This window comes from Equus caballus, chromosome 15, assembly GCF_041296265.1.
Source record: "Equus caballus isolate H_3958 breed thoroughbred chromosome 15, TB-T2T, whole genome shotgun sequence".
NCBI lineage: Eukaryota > Metazoa > Chordata > Mammalia > Perissodactyla > Equidae > Equus > Equus caballus.
This window is the reverse complement of record NC_091698.1, coordinates 21,204,081-21,230,852: the sequence shown is the minus strand read 5'-3', so window position 1 is coordinate 21,230,852 and position 26,772 is coordinate 21,204,081. Positions and strand designations below refer to the sequence as shown.

The following is a 26,772-nucleotide window of genomic DNA, read 5'->3' as shown; positions in this document are numbered from 1 at the left end:
GTTGGAGAGTCAGCTTGGCCTAAAGGTGTAGGATGGCCTCACTCACATGTCTGAGAATTGATGTGGGCTGCTGGCTGAGGTGCTGTGGCTCTTATCCATGACTGCTCAGGATTCAGCAGGCTACACCGAGCTTGTGCGGGGCCTGCCGAATTGAAGTTCCAAGAGGATCCAAGCAGTAGCTGCAAGGGCACTTAAAGCCTCTACACCAGAACTCGCACTGCGTTAGCTTCATGACTTTCTATTGTTTAAACAAGTGGAAAATGACAGCCAGGATTCAACGGAAAGAAGAGACTAGCAACAGCATATTGCAAAGTGGGTGGGGACACAGGAAGGTGTAATTCAATGGAGCCCTTATTTTCTAGATATATCACCACAAGTCTTAAAACTAGTAAGAGACTCTACAGGCCTTCTTCAAACAAACTTTTTTTCTACTTCTCCGTTCTTTTTCTTAAGAATACCGTGTTATCACAACCAATCTTCCTCACTTTACAAAATCAAGCAGATTTCTTGCCCATCCGTCATTGTACTGTGGCATATTATTCTGGGGTGCTAACCAAAGAGAACATCCAAAATATTGTTGGCGAAGACTGACTCCTTGATATTCTTGAATTCAGACATATTATAGAGAAAAGTGATAGTAACTTTTTAAAGGATTTTGCTTTTTTCTTACCTGCACTACTGTCAAAGAGCACATCACTTCAAGGGGAGACGCCTACAAGAGCGAAACAAATAGAGCATCTAAAGGAAATACTCCAGGGCCAGCCACCCTACTTCAGCTCATTGCAAAGCTCCATGCTCTTGTTATTAATTTCATAATATGTTCATATTATTTTCACCAACGATGTACTAAATACAGTTATAGTGATAACTCCAACCAGAGAAACATTATAAAACATAAATTATGGTCACAGAATATTATTTTAGAACTTTAATTACATACATTCTTTTACTACGAGATTCCATGATCAATAAAAGATTTTTCTAAGCATAAAAATATATTAAATTAGGATAAACTTCTTTAGGGGGAGTGGAATAGAAACTGAATTCAAGAAGAGGAAGGAACGATGTAAAATTCTTGACTTACAGAACATCCTGTGTATATATTTTTTAAATGGATGATGGTTCACATCAAATCCCCATGAGGTTTATATTTCATTGGATACATTTTAAAGAGTAGTGCAACAGTTTCATTTTTGTGTCAATATTTACAATATACCCGAAATGACATTCTTTGAAAATATTTAAACTTAGGAAAAAATATTTTGCACGTCTATTTATTATATCCTCGAGGTACATCGATGTCCAAAATTTTTAGGTACTATGTGAATACAAAAAAAAAAAAAAAAGGAAATCCACTGAGCTATAGTGCGATCTAACTCACTTTGCCCTAGATTTCAGGACAAAGCAAATATCTTCTTGGTTGTCTGAAAGAGGCTGATTAGGCACTGGGGTGGCAGCTCAGGTTATCATTAATTTCACAGGGCAGAAGCCAGGCTAAATACTAGTGATCACTGATGAAGCTGGACTACATAGAAACTCCAAAATCTAGGACTATTCAACATAGTAGCATCATAGTGAAATCAGGTTAGTATTTGGGCTTTTCTCAGCTACCATTTAGATGTGACCAAAAGAGATTAATAGTTAACATTTTTGTAATCATGGAATACTTTGAGGATCTAGCAAAAAAAAAAAAAGGTTGATACTCTCAAAATATGCATTACCTTTGCTCCACACCCACATAAAAGCGCATATGTGCTCACACATCAAAGTTTGCATAATTTCAGGTTTCCTGGATGTGATGCCCAGGCTTTCATTCATCAGATTTAAGAACACCAGCTTTAAGAGAAAAGAATCACATCCTCCACCTGCTTTGTAAACTCCCAACACTGTACATTATAGATATTCAGGACTCAGCAAATATTTGTTGATAATGATATCTGATATTTGTCTTCCTTGACATTGCTTTTTGATAGGCATTTTCAAACAACCTAAATTCAGCATGAAAAAATCATTTTGGAAGGGAATGAATTCCCACTTTCAACATGCTTCTGAGAGCGTTTTGTAATAGACCAGACTGAGGAAACACCTAGCAGGCTGAGCCCATTCCGTCTTGAACACATCACGAGCAGATTCCTGCTTTCATACTTTAAAATATTCTTGTTTCAAGTCACAATCAAACTTTCTATGAAGCATTCATTTTATGCAATTCATTATTTCTCATCTTCTGCTTTGAAATAATTTAACATCATAACAATCAAATATAAGACAGTAGAAGAAAGAAAGCAACTTGTGTGGCTCTAACTTTCCTTCTCCCTCCAGGCTTCCTTAGTTTCAGAGGTTACTTCTGTCCAGAGTTTTATCCATTAAAACTCAAATCTTAATTTTGACGATGGGAGATGCTAGTTAGATAAATATATCCCTATTCATCACAGAAAGAGAAGTCTCATATAAATTATAGATTTGTGGATAGTGTTTAAGTGTCCAATGGTATAAAGATATAAATTAAACACTATATTTTTCTTAATTTTAATATTCTGAGGACCACTAGGTATACACTTAATATAGGAGCAGTGTATTTTCTGGAATAAATATAAACTGAATTTTTTTTTTATATTTTATGGTTTTGTTTTAATGTATAGACCTCCAAAATTAGTCAAATTCACAAAATAATCTTTTTAAAGCAGACTGCACAAACCTATTAAAATCAACACATATCATCATTTCCACCGAAGAAAAAGTTGTCAGTCTGTCACTTGTACTCCTTTGTCAGGGAATGTCCTAAAATTCTACACTTACTTATGCTATAAATAAAGGCTGGGTGCAAATCTATTTGTTGGTTTAATTACAGTTATATCCCACTTATTTTAGGTGCCAACCTAAGAAAATCATAGCTAAGCTGGACTGACTGCTCTGAAATGCAACCTTCAAGCCTGTTTGACAGTAACAGCTAACACTGACTATGTGCTTAACCTGTGGCACGTACTGTTTTCAGCCTTGGTGTCTTACTTAATCCTCCTAATAACCCTATGGGGTAGGTGTTCTCCCATTTCACAGATACAGGAACTGGGGCTCAGGGAATATGACTTCCTCCAATCATACAGCAACAGATGGAATCAGATTTCAAATGCACGTGCTCTGGCTCTAGACCACTTGGTATTTAAATATAAATACAGAGTAATTAAAATTAAAGAAAATTAAAAATTCGGTTTCTCAGTTTCACCAGCTAAATCTGTTCTAGATTATCCTGCCTTACCAACCACTAGAAAAATTTAAATTACAGGGTGTTATAATCACAAATGACTTTAATCTAAAAATGATATCCACATTACTAAATTTGCTGATTATTCTCCCTTGTTTTTTATCATAACATAGCCATTACACAGGCAAAAAGTTTTCATTGACAAAACATAAGTGACAACTATCACATTCTACACATAGATACTAATAATGCCTGAAATATCATGAAAATTTGAGGAAACAATTAACCAAATCAAAAGCACTGCCAACTCCTGTCTCATCAAGAAAAGATGGATCACAGGAAAGTGTGAAGGGATTAACAAAATTGCAGTTAAAAAATTTTTTTAAAAATTAAAATTTCTGCTTGTTCACATTTTAATCCTTAAATAGCAGTTGGAACATTGGTGATATATCTCATAAACACTGTAATCTCAAAACAATTTAAAAAAACAAACGAGGTTACATATATTTAAGTTAAAATTGAAAATTAGGATAAATTTTGAAGCTTGGTAAATGGAAATAAGAAAATTTATAGTAAATTAGAAATTAACAATCACTACAAATATTCTTTATTTTATAAAAGATTGCACAGTGGAATTCATTTAAATTGCAAAGTCTCCAGGGTTAGAAGGTTATTTAGTTGAAATGCAACATTAAGAACAAAAACAAAATGGCAACTTTACTTACCCATAGTAGTACTCAAATGCATTTCAAAATAAAGCCAGTGAGCTCAAATTTTAAACGGCAGTCTGATTTCTATGTGAGGTTGTCATGCAGTAATATACGTTGTTAGGGAAACTTACTATCTGTGCAACTTGCCTAAGATTAACGGACCTTCAGAATTCTAATTTTAAATCTAAATTAATTGCTTCATAAGGTGTATTTGAATCTCTGTTATGACATGCAATGTATAAAGTCTTTCCAAATAATGCTGGCCCGCTGTACCTGAGAAATCTCCTTCTATTTGGGTTAGAGGATTTTTTGAATGGGCATTGATGTTAGAGCTCTCATGACAGCGCGTTCATTCCTCTTTCATTAACAATAATAAAAGCTCTATGGGCTTCCTGCTATTTGGAGTGCTCAAGAAAGAGAAATGTGTCCTATTGTCTATCAGACATTTAATGAAGTTTCTTCAATAATACAGAAAAGAAGATTAAGCAGTGAGTACAGGATGCCAAACGTTAAGATCTTGTCTCCGCAGTCCTATCCAGGCTGCCTCTTCTTGCCTCTTCCCTTTCCCAAGTGTACAGCGCAGCTGCAGCCCCAGCTCCCCCTGGGGCCTCTGGCCAGTGTTTGAGGAGCTGTTTCAGCCACCTTCGCCTGACTTGGTCTAGGTAGGACAAGGGAACGCTGAAGACCTAGAGAACCTGAAAGATTCGGCTGCTACTGTGAGTCTTCGAAGATTTGTAAACAAGTGCCCCTTTGTTGTTGCTGTTGTTAATAAATGTCAGGAGAGCAAATTTTAATATGCGAGTTTTATTATGACCTGAAATACTTATATTGTCAAGAGCGAAAATTCGGGGGGATCACTATGTCTCTCTGCTGACTTCCAAAGGTAAACGTGTAAGGGAAAACACAATACGAGAATTGTTGTATCATGAAATGAAAAACATGTAGTAAGGTGACTGTAGACATGGACTAAGTGATTTTTAAAAATATTTGAAAGCCTGTATTTTAAGTCATTTCTAGAAAGGATGATAGAAATCTCCATTCCTTAAAACCTTAACCTAAATCTTTTCTGTTTATTCAGAATTTTTGCCAAGTTTCTTCACAAAGTATAAATACATAAACGCATGGTCTAAAGGACCGATGGATCCAGGCCTCCAATTAAAAGCTCCACTAGCAGTAACGAACACTGAATTTGTTCAGGGTAAATTAATGATCAGTAAATTTTGACTTTTGCATTTTTATATATTTATACACCGAACATAAATGGAACAGTAATAGAGAGCTATTTAATTTGTACCTCTGAATGTCATACGCCAAATGTTAAATTTTTTTAAAAAATCATGTACTTGCACACACCAAAATAGTGTAATAACCAAAAACAGTCTAAAATTATTTAATAATTTATGATGTTAATTTTAGCTTCAATGGTCTTGGTATAGTAAAATTAAAATGACTATATAAATTGATAATTTCATCTGATTTATATCAAAGAGTTAATTTATTTGTAATTTTAAATGTGTTTGAGGGAAATTAGGAAATATTTTTAAATTCATATTGACTCCAAAATTTTCAGGCTTATAAATTCAGACAGTCTCACTTGAATCCCCAAATATCTTAATTTGCTTTCAAGAGAAAGTATTTTTTCTTTCATTCATATAATTCAAAACAGCTAAACAGATTCCACTTCAACAATTTAAATGATTCACATGTGAGAACAAATATGGAAAATCTAAGCCCCAAACAAAATTGCAGACTTAAATTATGATGATAATTTAAAATGTGTGTAATATAATTATAGCATAGGGTCTGCTATAATGAGCCGGGGGATACTATATCTATAGCAACGTGTTAGGACGGAGATATTAGATATGCCTTTCTCTGAGCATTTTTTTACACATTTCTGAATTATGATACCTGTGCCAGAATCAGTCTACTGTATCAAGGATTTTTTGGATGAAGAAATGAATTTTTTAAATTGTCAAAACATGATAGAGCAAACTTCCATTTTCCACATAGGATCTACTAAAATATGAATATCAACTGTATATGATTTTAAATGTATTCATTTTGAAATATCTCTAAAAGAAAGTTAAAGAGATACGAATTGATAATTCGGGTTCAGCGATTTTGTTTAACCAAAACAAATTGGAGACATATTTATCTAAAATATTAATTAATCATTGCTATATCCTTCGACATTAATGCTTAATTGACCCTTTTATACAAATATATTTTTCTTAAACATATAAAAGTACATCCAACTATAATTCAGACCTTCTTTTCACAGTTACGCCTTTGTTAGTTATTAAATTAATACTTTACTGTTAGAGTAACAAATATACACCGTTACTCTATATAAAAGCTTAGGGCAGTAACAGAAAACTGTGATATAGCCGGTAATGTTTACAGTGAGTAGTTCTATCTATGACAAAACACAGGAGGAATTATCCTATTTGTTGTTTGATAGAGAAGTACTGTTTAAATTAAAAAGTCATTAATTCCAGATCGAAACAGGAAAGCAATGCACAGTTGTTGTCTGGAACAGTGATGGACAGTGTACCGTGAATTCAAGAGACAAAAAACGCAGGAGATTCAACTGCCCTTATCCAAATAGTTATCCATCCATCTAGCCACCAACCATTCATTTAACCGAGAGCTAATGAAAATGAGTAACTACAATGTGCAGAGCCCTGGTGCCGGTGCGGTGCTGAATAAGACTCAGTGAGCGTGCTTTATCCCCTAGTGGTGAGACTTGCAAATAATTAATGAGAATACTACTGACTCTAGTGAAATCATGCTAAGGATACATTGTTTTCCTGTGGTGGCCCTTAGAAAAAAGTGACAAATTCAAAGTGAGGAAGCAGAGTAGATTTCCCGTAGGGAGGCAGAAGTGAGTCTTGGTGGACTAAGATGGGTGCTGTTAGTAACAGGCAAGCTCCAGAGGTCACCTTATTATTCTGTCAATTCCTAGCACAGACTGAACATGTGGTTGGGTGAGAAGAGATGTCCAGCTGAGAGAAGAACACGTGAGGTTCAGAGGTGGGGAAGGAGCTACAGGTGTGTCTGGGATGTGCGGTAAGTGGAGCCCTGGTACAGTGGGGAACGATGCTGCAGAGAGAGGGGAGAGCCAGATGGTGAATCATATGGAAATTATGAAAACTGAGGAGATAACATCTCCTCTGCTTTGAACTCTGCTGAAAAAGACAAGATTATATTTGGACACTGAGACATGAATCAATAAAAGAGCAGAAAGATCAGTACAAAGACAGGAGAACAAGGTCTTAAAGTAATGCATATTTTACAATCATCTTTTCTTCTCAGTTCAAAGAAATCTTTGTTTTTCAGAGGTAATTTTGTACACAAATAAATTGCCTCATAGACGCAAGTAGCATTTTCCTTGTAGTTAGTAGCCTTTTAATAATGACTAGTTACTGAATAAACAAATAGCTGGGTAAACAGATCTGTATGTCCAGATCTATATTATTTACTACTCCAGTAACTGTAGAAGGTTTTTTCCCCTTTAGTTGAAGCCTGCCAGGGTCCAGGGCCTGGCTGCCAGGTGTGGACCTTGACTGATGAGGGCACAGTAACCTGTTGACCCCACCCCCAGTCCTGGCTTCCCAGCTGCCTTTTATCTCCAGCCTTGCCTCTTTTTTCCCCTCTCTCTCTCAAAGGCCTGAGAAGCCCTGGGCTGCTCATTGGCCGTGTGCTGTCCCCATGTCCTGACCCGTGTGGACTTCCTGGCTTACCCCTTCATGTTCCTGGTGACCCTGATTTTCGATTCTGAGTCAAGGTTAGGTAGCACCTCCTCTCTAGTTTCTGATGGTGGCTGGATTTGGGAACTACATGTCATCCTTCATTTACCTTTATCAGAAATTCTGATTTTGGCTTTCTGACATAGCCTCCCCACCTGGGATTCTGACACTGATTCCAGACTTGAACAACTTCCAGGTTTTATTTATTTATTTATTTAGGTGTTGTGAAACAGCTTTTATTCCTAATAAAGATAAACCCTGATTTCTAGCGATTCACAGCCCGGACAAAGACATGCACACTGCAGTGCTCTGCCGCATGTAACTTTACTATACGTGCTGTGCTAGGTGGAAGCTGGCACATTCGATTCCTAAGGATGGCTCCTTCTCAGAGGGCAGGCAGGCTCTGCTATACTTCTAAAACAAACTTGATGTGGGTCTTTTAAAATGCATTTTAAATAGAAGTGAATGAGCTTAAAATCAGATTACTTTTTTGGTTTTTTTTTAAATAAATAATATTTTTAAAAATCCTTACAAAGAATCCTGAGGGAATATAGTTTTTTTCTAGCCTGTCTCCCTGCAATTTTGGATTGTACAGGTTAGAGTCAAGTTATATATAAACACAAGCACAGATTACTCCTTCCCAGCAGAAAATTCTTTCTAAGAGCCTGCTGCTACTTGTGGTGAGAAATATGTGAAATAACTCTTTTACAAAGTAATAGAAGTTTTAAGTCAAATTATGCTAATTTTTATATAAATAGACACAAATTAAGGGGGGGGTAATAAGATGCAGTATGAATCATGCCCAATCTTCTAGACTGCCCTTATGGAAGAAAAAAGAAATTTTTCTAGTTAGGAGATGGAAAAAATGATGTGTTAAGCTATTTCTCAATTGCCAGTTGACTCATTAATACATATTTAAGAAATTCGTCCACTAATAAAATCAAGTCTCTTCCATTTTTCCAAGAGTTTCAAACAGAAGTTAATTTACTATTCTATCAATAATATAAGATCTTTTATTGTAGTGACAATATTCTGTGGACACAAAGGTTGCCCATGTCGAATAGACTGTATACAACACAGCGAACTTTATAAATACCTCCAGTGTTTTTCAGGGATTTTGTGAAGTTTCAGCAGCACAAATACATTTTTTAAAAAAATATCGCTCTCCATAGTCAACCAGTTAACTGCTACTGTATCTTTACATGTCAAATGACTCTTACGTCTCTCCTGAAATATTTAAAGGGAGTTTTTCACATCAAACTGTCACTTCTTTCTTAGAGACAGTTTTCCAGTTTCTGAATGCTGACCTGTCTTATCACCACCATTACCACCACCTCTCCCACCATCATATCACATGCAACTGTAATTGACTTGCTTGAAGAATGGTAGTTAAAAGCTGAAATAAATCAATGGCAAATAAATTACTTGTGACAACGTGTATAGCAAGTGTTCATCACTTTGGCTATAGTCTCCTTTCTCTTAATACTATATGTCTGCTGAGTGTCTATCTTCCTCCTACCTTCCCTCCTTTTTTTGTTCTGTTTGTTCTTTCATTGTCCCATCTTTCTTTCTTTTTTGTTTCTACTTTGCCTCTGGTGTCCCTAGTTTTAGGGTCCATGCTCATTCTGGTTCTTCCAATATCGGATCTGCCATACACAGCACCGAATCTGCCTTCTTCCAACCATGATTTGAGAATACAGATGACAAATATAGGAAAAGAGCGAAAAAAATGGTTGAGACAGTTTATTTCACCCTTACGTTCTGTCATGTTATTTTGTGGAATAAGAGACCCTTGTTGCCACTAAAACTTAGAGGTCAAATAGGCAGTAGTAGCCACTGTGTCAATTCCAAACCAAAAAATAAACATTAAGAATTCTTTTGGGATCAAGAGCTTCTTAGTAACTTCTTAGGCAGATTTCAAAGCCTTTAAGTGACAAAGTTTAATGAGGTGACCTAGGAAGTCACCTTTCTGCACATTTTTATATTGGACCCTCTAGTAGTGCCTACCATCTGTCTTATGTCTGTTTGGTTCAAGCTGGTGCCATAGGCCATTGTATAAGTGGTGCCTTTGCTCTCACTTCTTCTATAACTAGAGTCTTCCCATCTTTGAGGGCCCCTTGCCTGCTTAGCAGACATGGGGCACCCCTGCCATGGGTGCAACTCTGTGCCAGTACATGGCCAAACTATCCTGGCTCTCGAATTTTTGTGGACAAATTCACAGTGTTGTTTGGTTGTGATTTATGATTTGTTTTTGAAATTGCAAAATCACTTTGATGTGAACTGCTGTTCTCTGAACCCATTCCAGATGTGCTTAAAACTCCAGATTTGTCAAGCAAAAATTTGAAAAACATAATAGTAATGGTCAATATTAAGGAAAGAAAGCTCATCAGTACTTCGGGTTTGGCAAACTATGTTGGAGTGTCTTGCAAATTTTTTTGGTTCGGCAAAATTTGTTTGGCCAAGCACTTTCCCCTTAATTTTTAAACCCCTGAGTATTTCAGGGGAAACTTAATCCATATGTTTCAGGTTCACTGCCTCTTTATCGTCAAAATGTTGTTTTCCAAAAGCTTTTTAGTGCTGAAAGAGGTTTATCAGACACTATACAAGTTCTCAAAAGTGTTTTTTACCTCAACTTGTAGATCCCACTGGACATGAACTCAAACTCGTAGAGTTTCGTTCTAAATTTAACATCAACAAAGCTTGACTGAGATCCAAAGCAGCCTGACCACAGTTAGTCCTTTGAAAAGTACTACATTATTGGAAGAACACATGTGTTGAATGGAATGTACAAGTAAAAGCACACCAAAAAGCAAAGTTTGAAGGATTGATGGCACGCCTTCTAAAGAATGACTGTTGTGTAAATTTCTATTTGATTAGTTTTCCTTTACTTGTTAATTCCCCCAGCCTCTACTCCTCAGCCCCTCAGCCCCATTGTATCCTGTGTAACTCCATTTTGTATATAAAAAAAGAAATTAGAAAAAAGATAAGTATTCTGATAATCTTGTCAGAATGAAACGGATAAGGAAAAAGACACAAGAACTTATTGTCTAGAATGCATCTCGTAATTTCCATAATTTACTAAAAAAATTCATTGGCTGCCAGTTTATTTGATTTAACATCATCCAAAGTGTAGGGTTACATGGAATAAATAGCTAATTGGGTTAATTTAATAGCAGGTTAAATCTTTCTTTTATTTTGTCTAAAAGGCACATTAAAATAGTACAATTTTCAAGTGGTCTTGGAAATCTAAAGTAGAGTTTCTTGATAAAAAAATATATAGCTTTCCCACTGCTGAGTTTATAGTGGGAGTTGCTGGCATTCTTCCAGTTCACCGCGTGAAAATCTAAGCTGCCTGTATAAGTGCAGAATTTAGTGTTGGGTCTTAAGGTTTTGTTTGGCATCTTGCCAAAGATGTTATGCATTTAGCTGGGAAAATTGCCTAGAAGTTAATTGAGAGGAAAACATTAATATACAACCTCCCCCCTTAAGAAAAAAAAAAGCCATGGATATGCATACGGTGCTGTTCATTGATAAGATTTGTATGTATACAATAAAGACTTAAAATTGATCCCAAGATTGCTTAGGATGGATTTTCACTGATTATCCACCCACCATATATCTGCTCCTTTGTGAATGTCCAGAGTTTTTCTAGGATCAGGATTTCCCCACGGTGCCTGCTCATTACAGGCACGAGGTGGTTGAAGTCCCTTTAAAAATGTTACTAAAGGATGAGTGGTTATGCACGAATTCAGGAGAGGCTATATATTAATTCCATCTCTTAATTAAATGCTTTTTAAAGGGACATTTTGGTGCAGGACCTCACTCTCTTCTCTCCAGTCAAGATGGGTGGGATTTGCTCTGAGTCCTCCTATGAAAGTGAAACCCTCCTGCCCTCAAGGGCCACCCATGCTGGAGTCACCTCTCAGGTTTGGTGTCTTCGGGGCTGAGGGAGCACTTCTTGTTCAGCACTTCATAATTTTTGCTTTGCCCCATAGTCTCAAGACCTGACTTTTGCTACCCCGGCAGCTAGTTTGTGTTTTCTCTCTAGTGCTTTTTAATACACTTCCCCTCTTTAATCTGTGATCTTTTTCCATCTGTGGCATGTCCCCCTACTGATTTTTTTTTTTCTGGTCAACATTCATGACAGAAAACTGCAGGAGTTCCCAAGGAGTATTGGGAAAGCTGTATTTCCTTCTTCAAAATGAAAGTAGAGTGTTGGTTGTATATTTTTGTTTATTGTTCTTAATAGATTAAATTTATTGGGGAGACTCCACTAACACAATAATGCCACATTAGTAATTAAATCACAGCTCCCAGTACCTCCCCTCCCTCCACACCCTCCTCCTTTCTCAGGGTCGCTTTAAGCCTTGGATAGAAAAATAGCACTTCTCAAAAATGGAGTCCAGCCTGAAGCTAGAAAACCCTGCTCTTAAATGGCAAAGCTCTCAGTAAGTGGGCTTCTTGGTCACTTTCAGAGGCTTTCTTTGTGGGTCTCACTGTGGTCTTGGAGAAAGGACTTGAAGGGGGAGGGCAGTAAAGACAGAGGAACAAAGCTGGGGGTACGCTTCAGGCTGGAAAGGGAGGGCAATGTGATCCTTTAATTAAGATGAGTGTTCTTTTGTACCTGTACTGTATCTTTTTGATGTGTTGAGGTAGAGAGGACATGAGCAGAGCAGAAACAATGCAAGTTTGCTACTGTATGAATTCCTTCTCCTTCTACTTAATCCTGTCCTTATTGGGGCCTTGGGTGCAAAGCTGATAATTTTGGTGAGCCCAAAAAGAAAGGCAGTGGCTTGAATTCCTGCCACCATCCCCTTGATAATGAACAGGCCTAATGAATGAGAGTAAGTGGTAGGAATCTGTGACCAGCTGCATCGGGGCAGGTAATACAGCTCAGATTTAATTGGGAGCAGGTATTGGAAGGCTGTATTACTTTAATTGGTGAGGGGTTTTCTAAATGGAAAGGACAAAGTATAATGGACAAATTGTGCAGTACAATAGCACTTAAGCTGGGATTGTATGCATTCGTTAATCTGCTGAGGAATGAGGCAATTCTAAACAATTTTCTCAGTGAAACCAACTCCAGAAAGCTTGTCCCTTTTGTTCTCCCTTGGGAAAATGTAAGATTGAAACAGAAAATACCTTTACCGAGGCAATCATTTGCCACGTGTGGAAAGCGGATACAGCTGTAAACTATGAAAAAGGGATCTTTGTAGTACAATAAAGGATGGAAAAAGAGATAAAGCTTGGGATAAGAGTGGGCCTGTCAGTGCAACTAAAAAAGGAATAAAGTGATGGCATTTCCAGTGACAGATGAGACTCTAAAGAGAGTGCAGGACAGTTTAGAGAGGGAAATTTGATATTTAAAAGAAAGGGCTGTGATAATTAAAAGTAGCATTACATTAAACTGTTACGCATATCATTAATGACAGAAGGAAACTGGTGCCTTTTAAAAAGTTAATGATTCCTGTAAAACCATTCCTGAAACCTTACACTTTTAAAAGTCTGTATGAACATAAACCTGGCCTCATAGGTTGTATTTCTGATTTCCAACTTTGCTTAAAAATATAAAAAGCAATGCAATTGGAATTATACTCTAGTAATTGTGTGGCAGTGTCCGTGGAAGCATGCTCAAGTCCTGTGCAGCTAGGGAAAATGATGGACTAAGACCAGCCATGGAAACATTGCTATAAAAGGCTCTCTTATTGACATGTGGGTATAACATGAGCCCACGGGACATTCATTGTCAAGCACATGCTATTGCTTTGTTTTCCTTTGATAATTTATATTTGACAACATCCAAGAGCCTATACGGAATGGCATTTATGAGGAAAAAAAATTGCTTCCAGATTTGTGGTTCAGTGACCAGCTCTGATGAGACCGCTTAACCGGATTTTCAACTGGTTGAAACTTAATGGTCAAGAGCAATTGTACTTGAATTCTTTTAATGGGGCTCTTGCACTTGTATATTTCATTACAGGTGGGAAAACTGGAGAGATTGAATGTCCTTGGAAGTTCACGGAGGTTTGGCAGTGGGATAAGAAAAACAAAACGGAGCATAGTGGGAGTGTGGAACAGACTTTCCCAAGATCCCCAGGTGGGTTTCATGTATTGCCTAATATGAAGAGCCAGACTGATTCAGCTTTCCACCCTGGCTGTAAAGGCCGAATTATCTTACCTCGGCTATTGTTCCAGCTAGAACCAAATCTACAAAGCTACAGTTTACATAAAGAATTCTTTGGAAACAAAACTATTTTGCTATCCTCACATCTAGAGCCCATGTGTTGGACAGCATCTACTCCGGCCTCAATCTCCTAAACTACAGACTATGATGAAAAAAGCCCCTTAGTGTAAAATCATATTTATTCTAAAAGAATAAAATCTTTCGTTTGGTGCATAATGGCAGAATCCTGCTTGAAGCTCAGGAAGGGATGCCATAAACTGTAAGATAAACCCCAAAATCAGTCACACCAAAACCTGCTCACAAACAGTAGTCAAGAGTCTTACTACCTTAGCACATTTAAAAAGAAGTTTGTAATAATGGCAACTCAAATTCATTACTGAGCCTCCATGTTAAAAAGTAGTCTCTCAAATTCCTTGGGGAGGAAGGATAGGAGCAAGGTAAAGAATAAAAAGTTAGAGTCCCAAGTAATTCTCTATTTTAAGAATTGTGACATGTGGAGCATCACAGTACTTATCTGTACTGAAAAGGCACCCACACTTTTAATGGTGGGTGTGTGTGTGTGTGTGTGTGGTTTGAGCATGATTAAAGTTGGTGAAATGTGATTATGTGATATACAAGTGTGACAAAAACTCAGAGTCAGAAAAAAATGCAATGAGAACAGGTCACATTTGTGTGAAACCCCTTGGCCCTACTTGTCATGCCCCTAGAATTAAACCAGTATTCCTCTGTCCTTTACTTACCCCTAGGTTCATTTCTCCCAACTAAAAGAAATGGGAAAGAAGGTCTGTCTCAGAAAAAGTCCTGTACCAATTGTAGCTGAAAACCATTCAGTATTGGCAATATTGACTTATAGAAAATTACACAATCCCAAGAGCCATTTACACTGGGCATGTGAACAAGAAAGAAGAATCTTGATAAACTCAGACACACACACACACACGTTTATTGAATACTTACCATGAGTTATTTAATTAAGCTGGTTGATGTGTTCTTAGCAACGACAAATTCAGCAATTGTAGTTTTTTTCTACAACATTCAATCAGAGGCTTAGCAACTTTAAATATCAACAAAATGGAGATTTCAATTAAATTTGGTAAAGGGAAATCACAAAGATATAATTATACCATTTTCTACCATTGAGCTATCCAACGGTATAATCACCAGGAAGGGAATCAAAATAGATGGCTGATAGCACGTGGAACTTCTGTGAGGTAAAATCCTACATATGCAGATAACATCTCCTGGAACTTCATGTAAGGTCCTTTATGTGGATGTTACAATAATTTTAATGGCCACAAAATAATTCCCTACTATCCTCATACAAGGAGAAATGTGCAATGTAGGACATATAGGTTTAAAAGTGATGGTCAATATTTGTCACTTGTGCTATCCATGTATATAGAAAGGGAGATAGAAACAGACAGAGCTACACACACACAAACGTTCCTGGTTAAAATAAATATTTGATGCTGTACGATATCACAGGACACTAAGTAGAAAAATAAAATGAAATGTCCAAGTAGTTTCAGTAAATGGAATACATGGAAAAGAGGTCCTAATTTTTGGAGACATATTACTCCTTTCAGTGAGAATAAGGGATAAAAGAGTTTAGGAAAACTTTGAAGAAGCCCTTCGCTCATAACCTTTTCTAAACATCTCTGTGTATAGATGTGCATGGCCAGTAAGGTAAATCATAAAGTAATAATATTAAATAATATAATTATTTGTGTATTAGCTAAGATGTATCTAGATATAAAGTATTACTTTAAATAATGCATATTTGTCTGCCTGATTCATTTTAAAAATGAATTGTATTCATTCATTAGCTTTGGATAAAATCTCTGAAATTGCACAAAGTGAAGATTTGCTGACTGTTCTAGTCTGACATTATTCAACTATGTCTGGAGTGTATACAAATTTTTTGCTTTTTGTGAGATGTAATTAATCAATGAAATGAAAAGACTTCTCATGGGAAATGCCCTTCAACTGTTTGGAATAGAAATTGAAACTTGAGAAATGAAGAGAAAACAAGAAAAAACATTGGAACTTCATTCGGTTGAAAAAAATTGTAGGGATTTGCAAATGAGACCTCCTGCATAAAATTAGGATTTCAGAAGTTTTGTCCACTTCATAAAAAGGGCAAATAAAATATCCACTCCACCATCACATAGTAGAAGAAAATAAGCTTTTCTCTTTCAAATCTTTGATGTGAAAATGTTTTCTATGAGAAATAAAAATGCTAAATCTATGCCACACTCAGTTGGTGGGGCTGGAATTCATTTTAACTTGAGATGCTTTGCATGTGGGTATTTTAAGCTGTATATCCCAAGAGATCCAGAAGAAGCAAAGACAAAAGTGTCTATAATAAAATTCCACGACTCAGGATATCCAGTTAATCTGTGAAAAAATAGTGCTGCTAAGGATGAGCTCATGATTTAAAGATACAAACTACATAAGGAAAGGTACCAGCAGTGAGAGAACCAGCAGATGCAACAAATAGGAGACTTGATATACTCAAATACCAAAATTAATATCATATTCTATAAATGAGTATAAAATAATGCTTAAAATAATTAGAGAAATAAAAGTTGGAATGGAAATCACAGCAAAAGAATAGCAGGTTATGGGGGAAAAAATCAGAATTTAGAGAGAACCACATAAAATCCCACCGGTATATTACCTGAACTCAATTAATAAATAGTGAAAGAATACTTACATCCTTAGTCCCAGGAAATGCCCATCAAAAATGTGTTTATGGAAAGACAAACTAATGAACTTATTCCATAGTTGTTGAAGTTTAAAGATTGGCAACTTATAAATAACTTTAGGTAATCACTGGAAACGGCTAGTAACAATGAAAAACAAAAAGAAATGGCCATGAAATGTTGAACTTGATTATGGAGATGTTGGGCCTCTCTTAGAGGTCTCAGAAGATAACAAGGGAATAAATAAAAGGTTTCTAGACATGTCAAAACATGAATTATTGGGAGAGTGATGTCAGCAAAATCATTGACTAGGAAACTCCATGCGCTTGTTCCCCAAACAGAAACAAACAAAAACAACCAGAAAGCGCGTGAACTAACATTGTAGGAGCTCTGGAATGCAATCAAAGGTTTACAACAATCAAGCAAATGTTCAATCAAGAAAAAGCCATCTTCAAAATGTTAAGAAAGTTTTGCAATATTTTTGCTCTCCATTCCCTCACCTCTCCCCAGCACACAGCAGTTTTGATCTTCAGCAATGGAAGCCTGGTTACCAATTCCTCTCCTTGGACTGAAGGAAGCAGAGCAGATCTTATTTGCAAATTACTCTGTATCTTCATTCTAACCTGGGTGGGGGGTACTTGAATAACTGACTTACTCATCTCTATCTCACAAAGCTTAGAATATAGGTAGGAAAAGCAACCAGCTTTGCTCGTAAAAGCTACAAGTGGACCACAACTCCACAGACGCCTAGAGCAGGAGATTCTGGGAGGAGATCTACAATATGCTGACTAAAGCCCAGAGGCAAAACTGAGGTAAGAATCTTTGGGAAATTAGGACAGGCAAAAGCAATCGCATGTACAGCAGAGTTTAGAAAGTCATGTGTGTGATCAGGCAAGACACATGCTCAAAATTCCAGAAAAGAACTTAAGCTCAGCTGATCTCTAGGCTCATAGCAAGCCTAGTTAATCGTGAAGGAATATATCCACATAGAGCTAGTCTGTAAACACTGTGAGAGGTATTGTCCTCTTTTCGTGTGTGCATGTGTGTTCATTTGTCTCTTTCAGATCCTGGAATTCAAGGAAATCTCTGTCAAAACATTTGCTGAACGCAGCTAAAGGAACAGAGGCAGTGAAGACGCACATCAAGGAATAGTCGTTTAAAAAATAGTTTGGAAAAGTTTCCCCCAAAATGGACTACAATAGTCATCAATAATCAAAACAACAATAACAACAAACAAAAAACAGAAAACTCTAGGGAATGGAGACAATCTGAGTTACAACATTATAAAAATCAAATACCAATTTTCAACAAAAAAAATCACAAAGCATACAAACAAACAGATTTTGGTTCATTCAAGGGAACAAAATAATTGATTGTCCCTAAGGTAGCCCAGATACCGGACTTAATAAACAAAAACTTTGAAACAACTAGCTTAAATATGCTCAAACAGATAAGGGAAAACGTGGACAAAGAACAAAGGAAATCCAGAACATGATATATGAACAAAATGAGAATTTCAACAAACAGATAGAAATTATAAAAAGAGACCACACAGAAATTCTGCAGCTGAAAAGTACAGTAACTGAAATAAAAACTTTACTAGAAGGGTTCAACAGCAAATATGCAAAAGAACTGGCAAACTTGAAGATAGGACTATTAAAGTTATTGAATCTAATGTGCAGAAAAGAAAAAAGAATGAACAAAAGTGAACAGAGCATAAGGGAATTGTGGGAAACCATCAAGCTGACTAACATACAAAATAGGAGAACCAGAAGAAGGGAGAAAGAAAGGAGAAAAAAGATTATTTGAAAAAACTATGGAACCAGCCCTGATGGCCTAGTGGTTAAAGTTTGGTGTGCGCTGCTTTGGCAGCCTGAGTTCAGTTCCTGGGCACAGAACCACACCACTCATCTGTCAGTAGCCATGCTGTGGTGGCGGCTCACATAGAAGAACTAGAAAGACTTACAGCTAGAATATGCAACTATGTACTGGGGCTTTGGGGAGAAAAAAAAAAGAGCGAGGGAGGAAGATTGGCAATAGATGCTAGCCCAGGGTAAATCTTTCCCAGCAAAAAAAAAAACAACAAACAAAAAATTCATCCTAGCTTAAAAACTATGACCACATTCTTCTCAAACAGGAACAAAGATATGAATCTACAAATCAAATAAACTCAATGAATTCCAAGTAGAATAAACCCAAAGAGAACCTAACTGAGACAAATTACAATCAAACTGTTGAAAGCTGAAGACAATATAGAATCTTAAATGCAGTAATAGAGAAGTGATTTGACATGTATAAGGGATCCTTAGTAGGATTATCAGCCAATTGTTCATCAGAAACCTGGAAGTAAGCAGGCGTGGGATGATATATTTAAAGCGCTGAAAGAGAAAAAGAAAAAAAGCCTCTCAATTGAGAATTCTGTATCTGGAAAAACTGTCCTGCAAAAATGAGGGAGAAATTAAGACATCCCCAGATTAAAAAAAAAAAAAAGCTGAGGTTGTTCATTACTATGAGACCAGCTCTACAAGAAGTGCTAAAAGGAGTCCTTTGGGTTGCAGTGAAAAAGAGTAGATGGTAACTTGAAGCAGTATGAAGATGTAAAGTTCTCTGGTAAAGGTACATTTACGCGCAAGCGAAAAAGCCAATATTATTATGACTTTGGTTTGTAACTCAAACTTTTAATTTTCTACAGGATTTAAAAGACAAAGATATAAAAAATAATTATAAATCTATGTTGTTAGTCACATGACATATAAATACATAATTTGTGACATCAATACTATAAGAGGATGCTGGAACTTTTAGGTGTAGAGTTATGTATGAAATTGAGGTTAACTTGGTATTAATTCAAATTAAATAGTTATAACTTTAGGATGTTGTATGTAATCCTCATGACAACCACAAATAAAACAGCTATAGAACATACCCAAAAGGAAATAAAAATAGAACAAAATATGTCACTACAAAAAATCCACTAAACACAAAAGAATCAGTAATGGAGGAAATCAAGGCTAAAAAAGGTAGAAGACATACAGAAAACAAATAGCAAATGGCAGAAGCCCTTCCTTATAAGTACTTACTTTACACATAAATGGAATAAACTCTTCAATCAAAAATCATAGATTGGCAGAATGGATGGAAAATATGGTCCAATTATAAGCTGTCTTCAAGAAACTGACTTTAGATCTAAGACACAGATAATCTCAAAGTGAAAGGATGGAAAAAGATATTCAATTTCAATAATAATTAAAAGAGAGCTGAGGTAGCTATGCTAAAACAAGATAAAATAGAATTTAAATCAAAAACGGTTACAACAGATAAAGGACATTAAATAATGATTAAAATGTCAATTCACCAAGAAGATATAATTATCATAAACTTATATGCACCAAGTATCATAGCCACAATATATATGATGCAACACTGACAGATTTGGAGGGAGAAATAGAAATTTCTATGAAAGTAGTTGGAGACTTCAATACTCCTAATTTCAATAATAGAAAGAGCAATCAGACAAAAGATCAATAAGGAATTAGAGGACTTGAATATAAACCAATAAACCAATTGGACCTAACAGACACATAAAATCATTCCACCCAACAACAGCAGAATACACATTTTTCTCATGTGCATATGAAACATTCTCCAGTAGAGAACATAAGTTAGGAAACAAACAAGTCTTAATGAATTTTAAAAGATTGAAATCATAGAGAGTAGCATTTCTCATCAAAATGAAATAAAGGCAGAAATCAATAAAAAATTTGGAAAATTCCCAAACGTGGGAATTAAACATAACACCTTTAAACAACCAACTGATCAAAGAAAAATTAGAAAATACTTTGAGACAAAAACACAGCATAGCAAACCTTATGGGATGCAGCAAAAGTGATACTAAGAGGGAAATTCATAATAGTAAATGCATATATCCAAAAAAGAAATATGTCTCAAGTCAATAATATAACTCTATACCTTAAGGAACTAGAAAAAGAATTAGTAGAATAAAGGGAACAAAAACGTTTGATAGTCTCAATTGATGCATAAAAAAATTCAACATCCTTTCTTGATAAAAACACTCAATAAACTAGGAATAGAAGGAAAATTTCTCAACAAAATAAAGTCCATATATAAAAACCCCACAGTTAACATCATACTCAGTGATGAAAGACAAAAATTTTCCCTCTAAGATCAGAAATAAGACAAGAATGCTTGCCTTTGTCACTTTTATTCAACATAGTGTTGAAAGTTCTAGTCAAAGCAATAGGCAAGAGAAAGAAATAAAAGGTGTCCAAATTGGAAAGAAAAAAGTAAAGTTATCTTTGTTCACAGATGACATGATCTTTTATGTAGAAAACTGTAAAGATTTCACAAAAAAAGTTTGAACTTAATAAAGAAATTCATCAACTTGCAAGATACAAAATCAACACACAAAAAGCAGTTCTGTTTCTATACGCTAACAATGAACCATCTGAAAAGAAAGTTAAGACAATTTTATTTACAATAGCATCAAAAAGAATAAAATACTTAAAAATAAATTTAAACATGGAAACAAAAGGACTTCTACACTGAAAATGAAAAAATATTACTGAAAGATTAGACACCAATACATGGAAAAACATCTCATGTTCATGGATTGGAAGATAATATTGTTAAGGTGACAGCACTACCCAAAGAGGTCTACAGATTCAATTCAATCTCGTCAAAATTCCAAGAACATTGTTTTGCAGAAATAGAAAAACCTGTCCTAAAATTTATATGGAATCTCAAGGAACCTCAAATAGCCAAAACAATCTCGAAAAAGAACAAAGTTGGAGGAATCACACTTCCAAATTTCAAAATGTACTACAACCCTACCATTATTAAAACAATGTGATACTGGCATAAGGACAGATATACAGACAAATGGAATAAAATAGAGATCCCAGAAATATTACTTTCAATAAGGGTATCAAGACCATTCAATGGAGAAAGGGCATTCTTTTTAACAAATGACACTGGCAAATCTGAATATCCACGAAAAAGAATAAAGTTGGACCTGTACTTTATACCAGATACAAAAATTAACTCAAAATAAATCAAACACCTAAACATAAGACCTAAATATATATATGAACATAGAGGGAAGAAAATATAGAGGCAAAAATTTATGACATTGGATTTGCCAGTGATTTCTTGGGTATGATACCAAAAGCACAGGCAGCAAAAGGAAAAGTAGATAAGTTGGACTTTATCAAAATGTAAAATGTTTGTGTATCAAAGGAATGAATAGACAATCTATAGAATGGGAGAAAGTATTTGCAAGTCATACATCTAATAAGAGATTAATTCCCAGAATACATAAATAACTCCTACAACTCAACAAAGAAAAAAAACAAAGAAAAAAAGGACTAAAATAGACATTTCTCCAAAGAAGATATACAAATGGACCACAAGCACATAAAAAGATGCTCAACATCATGAGTCATGAGCAAATGCAAATTCAAATGTCAATGAGATACAACTTCACACCCATTAGGATGGCTAATAAAAAAACAAACAAGAAATAACGAATGTTGGAGACAATGTGAGCAAATTGAAGCCCTCATGCAATGTTGGTGCTAATGGAAAATGGTATAGCTGCTGTGGAAAACATTCCTCAAAATGTTCCTCAAAAAGTGAAAACTTGAAGTATCATATTATCCATTAATTCCACTTTTAGGTATATACCCAAAATAATTGAAAGCAGGGACTCAAACAGAAACATGTACACTGATGTTCATAGCAACATTATTCACAATAGTCAAAAGGTGCAGGCAGCCCAAATGTTCACCAACAGGTGAACGGATAAAAAAAAATGTACTACATACATACCACGGCATATTACTCAGTTTTAAAAAAGAATGAAATTCTAATACATGCTACATCGTGGATGAGCCTTGAAAACATTATGCTAAGTGAAGTAAGACAGATATGAAAGGACAAATATTGTATGATTCCTCTTATATGAATGAAGTACCTAAAGCAGGCAAACAGAGAGAGAAAGTAAAATACAGGTTATCAGGGACTGCGGGGAAGCACTAACGGGTAGTTTCATTTAGTGGGCACATCGTTCCTGTTTGGTTTGATGAAAATATTCTGGAAATGGATAGTGCTGATGGTTGCACAACTTTGTGAACATACTTAATGCCACTGGATTATACACTTAAAAATAGTTTATAGGTAAATTTTATGTTACATACATTTTACCACACACACAAAAAAGGAAACCCTTCTCACTCCTTAACGATATAACACTAAGCCACAAAAGATGTCTGTTTCTGAAAATGTCCAAAATTCAGGATTAAAGGATTAAAGTCCAGCATTTCCTTGAGTCAGAAGTGGTCTTAACAGCTGGTAAAAGAAATAATCGCCTATAAGCAATGATTTTAAGTGTGCTAAATTATTCTAGATATTAAAGGTGATTTTATTGAGCATATATTATTCAAAGTTGTTTTAACATCTGAAAATAATGATTCAGCCCACATAATAGATACAGAAAAATCATTTGACAAAATTTAACACACATTTATGATAAAAACTCTCAAGAAACTTAAAGAAGGCAATTTCCTCAGCTTGTTAAAGATATCTTCATAAAACCTACAGCTAACATGACACTTAATGGTGAAGATTGCATGTGTTCCCTGTAAGATGGGAACAAAGCCAGGATTTCAGTACACATCACTTCTATTTAACATTTTAATTGAAGTTAGCCAGTGTGAAAAGGCAAATAATAATAATCATAGAAATTAAATATATCTGTATAGGAAAGCATTAAGTACAACTGTCTTTACATACAGATGATATCAACATATATGTAAAAGAATCCTAAGTAATCCACAGTAAAACTTAATGAAGGAGGTCAGCACGGTTGCCCCTAAGGGATCAATAAACAAAGGCAATTGTACTTCTATAAATTAGTAACAAACAATCCAAAAATGAAATTAATAATACAATTCCATTCACAAAATTATCAAGAAAAATAAAATGTTTAGAAATAAATTTAACAAAAGAAGATCAAGACTTTTATACGCTGAAAACCACAAAACAACGCCGTGAGACATTAAAGAGGATTTCCCTAAATGAAGAGACATTGCATATTTTTTTATTGAAAAATCAACATTTTTATGATGTCACTTCTCTAAACTGATTTATAGATTTAACACGTCATATCAAAATCTCAGAAAGTTTTTTTTTTACAAAAATTGACAAGCTGTTCCTAAAATTTATAAAGAATTGCAAAGGACCTAGAGTAGCGAAAATAACTTTGAAAGAGAAGAATAAAGTTGGAGGGCTTACACTTCCTATTTCCAAAATTACTATAAAGCTACAGTAAGCAAGACAGAGTGCTATTGGTGTGAGGATAGACACATGGATCAATGGTACAGAATTGAGAGTCCTGGAATAAGCACTTACATTTATGGCCAATTGATTTTCAACAAAGGTGTCAAGGCAATTCAATGAAGAAAGGATAGTCTTTGGTATAAATAGTACAGGGACAATTGGATGTCCACATGTCAAAAGATTAATATAGACTCTCACATCCCATCATACACAAGTAACTCAAAAATGAATCAGACCTAATAACAAAAGCCAGCCCCATAAAACTTGGGGAGGAAATCTTTGTGACCTTGGTTTAGGGAAAAATACAGACACCCAAACCACAATCCATAAAACAAAGAAGAAAGACAAATTGGAATTAACCAAAATTTAAAAAATTAAGCTTTTAAAGACACGATCAAGAAAATAACTGACAGGACACAAACTTGGAGGAAATATTTGCAAATAACATATTTGAAAAAGGGCTTGTTTCCAGAATATATAAAGAACACTTTATAATTCAATAATAAAAACCAAATAACCCAGGTTAAAAATGGGTAAAATAGTTGGATAGATATTTCCTCGAAGAAGGTAAATGGATGGCTAGTAATCACATGAAAAGCTGCAAACATATCACTCCTTAGGGAAGTGCCAATTAAAAAAACAAGGAGACACAACTTCACATCCACTATACGGGTTATTTTTCTAGATATTCATAAGAAAAGGCACAGAAGAGAAAATGCCTGTTGTATGTTCAGAAAACAGCAATTACTACAATTTTCAGTGAATAGGTCTCTGAAAGAAAAGTTGTGATTATTGGAAAGGTGAATTGAGACCTGACCTCCAGTTGGTGAGAGAGCATCATACACTTCAAGGGAATCTCTTGAATGGACAGAAGGATCTCATTACTTTAGGAATCAAACTTAACATATTTTTGAGTAGGGAATTTACATTCCACTTGACGAGACAGTATTACTACTTCAAAGCTTTCTGAAGCTCTATTTTCCAATAAGCATATTTCAGATTCTGTTGTGAACTCTCATTTTACTTTCAAAGAATGTGTCAGGTTATTGTTATGACATGTATTTGGAAATGGGCACAACGCAATATTTTCATGTATATTTATCTTAACATGTGATACAAATTAATATATAATTAATTTAACCTTGGCTGTTGGTGAAACTGTCACAGAATTCCTTAAATCATTAAATAATGAGAAAAATACAAATTATTAGAGAAACACAGATACTCCAGAACCCTGCGTTTGGATCTTTCTATGATAATTTAAAATTCTTTATCTCCTGGACTTCCTTTTAAAAAAAACACAAAAAGAAATATAGTCTGTGGGTCATTTGAACATAAACTACCAATCAGAAAGTATGCTCTCCTCTCCATGAATGTATCCATGTTATTTCGTAAATTTTAACCAAATAAGAAAATTCTATTATTTCGTGAGATTTTTATGGTGATAAACCATAAAAAAGCACTGAACGAGGAAGTTTACCTTTACCCACATGAATGATTTGTCTGTAAAATCTTTGATTATCCTCTAAATGCCAGTAGGAATGTTCTGTCACTACTATCTACTCATGAAGTCTTTTTATTGTGCATGTGAGATAATTGGAATTCTCTTTAATATTTTACCATATCTTTCAGTAGAATCTCCAAGGTCTTAAAGACTTACAAAATAGGAAAAGATTCTGTTGTACTTAATGATGGTTATCATCTTTATTTTTTATGATTAGAGATGATTATTGAATACAGATAATTGTTTCTAATGTTGTATCCTTAAATATATATAATTATTTCTAATGTTGACTCCTTAATTAGTATATTTGCAACTGTTTTCTGAAACAAAATTCTATGCCTTGTCACCATTCTTTTCTTTCTTATAGGAGCTTCAAACTAAAAGTATTTTATCACATTTTTAAATTTTAATTCTCTTACTTTAGGTAAGATGAGAATAGCAATAGATTATTTAGTGAACTTAGCCTATTTTTAGTGTGTAGGTGTGAGCTTAATAAAATAACTATTCTTAGTAGTGCTTTGGTAATTTAAAAAATTTCAACTTTATTTTAACTTGTGATTATTGAGAGGATAGTCTTCTTTACCACAAAGTTTAGTCCATGTCTGGCTTCATACAAAAAAAAAAAAAAAAAACAAAGAAAAGAAAGTAAAAAAAGACAAAAGATTATGATCTGAAAATTATGAATTAGGAAAAGTTTTGAGCATAACCCATTTCTGAGTCCTCTTGCTTGAGCTAACTTGGCCATACCTATTAACATGACCTCCCTCTGTGCTTGTGAGGAATTTTTCCTAACCCCATAGTCACGTTCCACATATATTCAACATAAAGCAGGGCCACTATTGGGCCTTCTAACAGTTTTAACAAATTTAAAGGAAAAATACTGATCAAGGTGCCTTGTTATAGTTTTGATTAATGGTTTAAAATATACATTTTTATAGTAAATGTGGCCTATTTCAATTCAATTTCCACCTAAAAAGTTAATTACTAAGATCCAATGAATCTTAAAATAAATTTCATTATATATAGAAGTGATATTAGTTGAACGTATCAGTATATCTCTGGGAGGTACCAAATAGATTGAAAACATAATGTATAAAATAAAGAGGAAACACAAAGTTTTAATTTAACTAAGCGAACATAGACAATATAGCAGCAAATTTTATAACAGAGAATAATCTGAATTTATTCAGTGCTCTTGGAAGATTTTCATACATATTTTTTCAACAGGGTCTTTTCACACAGGACAAAAATTCAATTCCGTTTATTAACAGTTAGCATATCATCTCTAAATGAAGCTCATTGCAATCTAAAATGGGTCCTGCAAAGAGCTAATGAGCAAGCTCCTGCCTGATATTGACAATT

The 26,772-nt window shown here is 35.0% G+C and overlaps 1 long non-coding RNA gene across 1 annotated transcript in view; it reads left to right on the top strand.

Moving 5' to 3' along the window:
- LOC138917740 (uncharacterized) overlaps positions 1-26,772 on the top strand; it is a 220,417-nt gene that overhangs the window by 171,008 nt on the left and 22,637 nt on the right. Inside the window, exon 2 of the long non-coding RNA XR_011426182.1 lies at positions 13,642-13,758. This is a non-coding gene — a long non-coding RNA (uncharacterized lncRNA). The remainder of the gene's footprint in view (positions 1-13,641; positions 13,759-26,772) is intronic.